Raw genomic sequence first — 4,192 nt, 5'->3', positions numbered from 1 at the left:
TCAAGAGGGAATAACATACACACTCAATTGGGTATGGAAGTTTATCTTACTCTAAAGGAAGGAAGATAGGAAAAGGAAAAGAGAGGGGGAATAATAGAAGAGACAGCAGAAAGGGTAATTGGAAGCAAATATTTTTGTAGAGGGACAAATCAAAGTAGATAATAGAATAAATGGAAGGCAAGAGAGGATGGAAGGAAATATAGTCTTTCACAACATGACTGTCATAGAAGTATTTTGCATGACTATGCATGTGTAACTTATATGAAACTGCTTCCCTTCTAAATGAGAGTGGGTAGGGAGAGGGGAAGGGAAAGAAGGTGGAACTCAAAGCTTTAAAAATGAAAGTTAAAAATTGTTTTTACATGCAAGTAGGAAATATAATATATGGGCAATGGGATATAGAAATCTATTGTACCCTACAGAAAAATAGAAGGGAAGGTGATGGGCAGGGCTTAAAGAAGGGAGGGTAGATTGGAGGAAAAGGTAACCACAATATATGCTGTCCTGGGGTGCGGGAAGGGGGCATATTGGGAGAAAATTTGAAATTTTAAATTTTGTGGAAGTGAATGTTTAAAATTGAGAATAAATAAATTTAATTAGAAAAATTATACTATGTTATAGAAATGCTTGTTTTATTGCATAAATTAATAGTAAAATAATTTAAAATATTTTAAATCATTTTTCAAAAAAAAGAAAGAAAATAGTTCCTGGGCTGCTCAATGACAATACTGAGGAGGCAGCTGTGGTGGAAGAGGGTGGTCCTCTTCCTGGCGGGGGAGGAGGAAGGGGAAATTTAAAAGCACCCAGGAGTAAGGGATGGCTGGGCTGGGGCTCAGAAGGAGAAGGAAAAGAAGTGGAGGAGGAGTGGGCTGGACACTCTCAGGTCCAGGTCTCATTAAGAGAAGAAGGTACGAATTTGTGTTATTTTCTGAAGATAAAGAATGAGGACTAATCTTTCCTGAAGAAACTGAAGTAACATTTCAACTACCTTCTTCAGCAGTTCCTTGAACAGTGCTCAGCAACGCTAGACAACAAGTGCAATGACTGCAAGCAAGAATAAGAACCAGAGCTCGTTACTTCTTCACAGAGTGATCATGGTTGGTAGTGGAGGGGTGGGCACATCTGCACTTACTCTGCTTCTTTATGGAGAAGAAGTGCAGACAGACATTCTGGATGCAGCTGGACAAGAAGATCATGCAGCTATTCGAGACAACTCTATGTCCCTAGTGGGGAGGGGTTTCTCTTAGTCTTCTCCATAACAGAACATGAATCCTTTACAGCCACAGCAGAGTTCAGAGGACAGATTCTGCATGTTAAGGCTGAACAAGATAAAATTCCTTTGCTTGTGGTGGGAAACAAATCTGACTTGGAAGAGAGAAGACAGGTACCCATTGAAGAGTTCAGAAGTAAAGCAGAAGAGTAGGGTGTCCAGTATGTAGAGACATCTGCCAAAACTCGAGCCAATGTACACAAGATATTCTTTGATCTAAGGAGAGAAATAAGAGCAAAGAAGATGTCAGAAAACAAAGATAAGAATGGCAAAAAAAAAAAAGCTGCAAGAATAAGAAGAGTTTTAAAGAAACATGCTGTTTACTGTCATTGCTGAGAAGGTGAATCAAATCTGTCAGTTGCCACTGAGGACATCCGGCTGGATTCATGAAAGCTAGAATATATTTCTTCACTTGTACTGTCTTTTCTTTTCACTTGATTCATGTATTACTTCTTTCAGTGAAAAAAAAAGAGAGATCTGTGAATCAATCAACAGCTGGCAGAAAAAAATGACCCATTTTCCCTGCAATGGTACTACTCCTCTGTCATTTTTTTTTTTTAAACTGAAAGCTTAAAAACAACAAACTTAGTACCACAAGCAGAAAGTAATCCAGTGTTAATTTGAAACATACTGTATTGTAGCTTATGATATTTTTCCAGTTTTATAATATCACCAGTTCATTGAGAAATTAAAATTTTCTTGTTCTTTAAGTTTGAGGAAGAAAAACCAGACATTCTGCTACACACAGCAATCTAACACTTTACCATTTTTTATTAATGGCAGTCACAAAAATCATTAAATTACAAAGCATATAGTGTGGTTATGTTCAATGACTTAAGTGATTTATTGAATGACTTTTATAGTCAGATTTTCTTAGTATTTCCCAGAAGAATCTGAAAAGTAGCTAAAATGTAAAATTAAGTTGTCTCAGTTAAGGCATGAAGTTCATAAACCTCGTTCATACATGCTTAAAGTATGAAATATAATCTTCTGGCTTGATTTTATTAAACATTGTTGTCTGGTTCTTTCCTAAGGGTCTTAAGATTGTATGGGAACTTTAAAAAAAAAAGTCCACTTTCTTTTACTTCACCTTTTGCAGCTTTTTAATTAAAGAAAAAAACTCAATAACAATTCTACAACACACTTAAAAATGTCATGCTTGTGCTAATTTCACACACTAATTGGCATTAACAATATACAAACACCATTTTAACCCCAAAGTAATTCTCATCATTTAAAAATTATTTTTTCTCTTAAAGCACTGATAAATTCCTGTGCATGTAGCAAATGTTGTTCATGTTCTACTTTTTGTTTCTTTACTATCAGGTTCATACAAATGCTTTGGAAGAACAATGAGCTGAAGTTCTAACCTAAAATCATGAAGCCAGAGCCAGTGACAGACATTTTGCTACCTCTCACAGAATTACTCAGTAATTCCAAATTTAAATCAGAAAAATAGTGGTGAGAGTGAAGGTAGACCCCTGCCATGTTCTCTCTGGTTGCAGTTTTTCATATAGTTTTCCTCTGACAGACATAATACCATTTAGAAAGAAATTTTTAATGATGGAAAGGAAAGGGTTAAGTGTCGGTGTCCTAGTTGCTGCTGCCATATGCCTAAGTTAAGCAATAATGCAAATTTACCAGAAGGGAGAATAATATACAACTTTTTTTTTTTAAGTCAAAAGTTATCAGCCTTTTCTTTTCAGTAAAAACCAATCTTCAAGTGTAGGTGCCAAACAGAAAAAAAGAAAAGCACTTTCTATTTTATTGTTACAGAAATTGTAAAGATTATGATTTTGATTTGGAAAACCATCTTGTATAACTTCCCAATGAATCATGAACTTTTTTTGGAATAAAAAAAACAGACAAAAAAAAAAAGAATGGACAAGTGAGCAAGCAAGAAAATGGCAGGTGGGGAGGTGAATACCAAGGGAGGCAGAGAGATAGACAGAAAGTGAGCAAAGGGCTAACTGATCCACAAACCTAATAATTAATAGTTTGTTACATTAGTCCAGAGGAGTGGCTTGTGCCCTGTTTAAAAAAAACAAATAACAAAAAGTCCTGTTTTTCATGATTCCTCAGCTTAGAGACCTATTGGCTCAAAAGAACCCAGCAGGTAAGAGCACACACAGTTAAGAAACCCTGAACTTCTCTTTCTCTAAATTTCTCCATTTTCAGGAAATGAGCAGCCCCTAGGTGAGATAACTTTCATTTTCCATCACCTTCCTGCTATTTATACACACACATTCTCCAGGCACACTCTATACTAAAACTTATTCCAAATCTCAGTTCTGTAAGGAGGAAGAAGGAAGTTGTTCATTTTGGCAAATCCAGAGTGCCCAGATTGTCCAAGTGAGAGTTTGGTGGCACCTCTTCGGAAGGGTGGGCTCCATGTTCCCTCCAGGTGGAAGACATGGCCCTTTATTGTTTCTCTGTGTGCTTAAAATCTTAGCTTTGGTTCCTGTTGAGTTGGGGCAAAATATAAGTGTGTCTGAGTGCCCACTCCCTGTAAGAGCCCCAGGGTTGGCTCCTATAGCACAATCTCTTCTCAGGTGGATGACTGTCCTTTCACACTTGGCCAAATTTGTTAGTGAGGGGTGTTCTTGAGGGGTGGTGGGTGAGAGAAGATGAAATCAGCACTGGATCAGCAAATCTGAAGGAAGAAACAAATCAGTCTCCTGCCCATACAGTCAGGTCAGTGTCATTATGGATTGAGGTTTGAGTTACTTGTGAGCATACAGGGACCCACAGACAAAGTCCTGGCCCCAAAATGGGAAGCCAGCATCACCATTAGTCAGAAAATGTGGTGTTCTGAGTGTTGTAGGTGAAAGGCAAGCCTCAGTTTCCCCAAAAGTCCCCCCTTGCCTATTTCTGCCCCCAAATACCTTTTCTAAATACCGATCTCACCATCACACATCCATT

The 4,192-nt window shown here is 37.6% G+C and overlaps 1 pseudogene; it reads left to right on the top strand.

Moving 5' to 3' along the window:
• Window positions 1–1,040: 1,040 nt before the first annotated feature.
• LOC140531192 (ras-related protein Ral-B pseudogene) lies at window positions 1,041–1,627 on the top strand (annotated as a pseudogene).
• Window positions 1,628–4,192: the final 2,565 nt, after the last annotated feature.

The sequence above is a fragment of the Notamacropus eugenii genome, chromosome 3, assembly GCF_028372415.1.
Source record: "Notamacropus eugenii isolate mMacEug1 chromosome 3, mMacEug1.pri_v2, whole genome shotgun sequence".
Taxonomy (NCBI): Eukaryota; Metazoa; Chordata; class Mammalia; order Diprotodontia; family Macropodidae; genus Notamacropus; species Notamacropus eugenii.
Note: the sequence above shows the minus strand (reverse complement) of the source record. Positions and strands in the feature narration are given on the sequence as shown.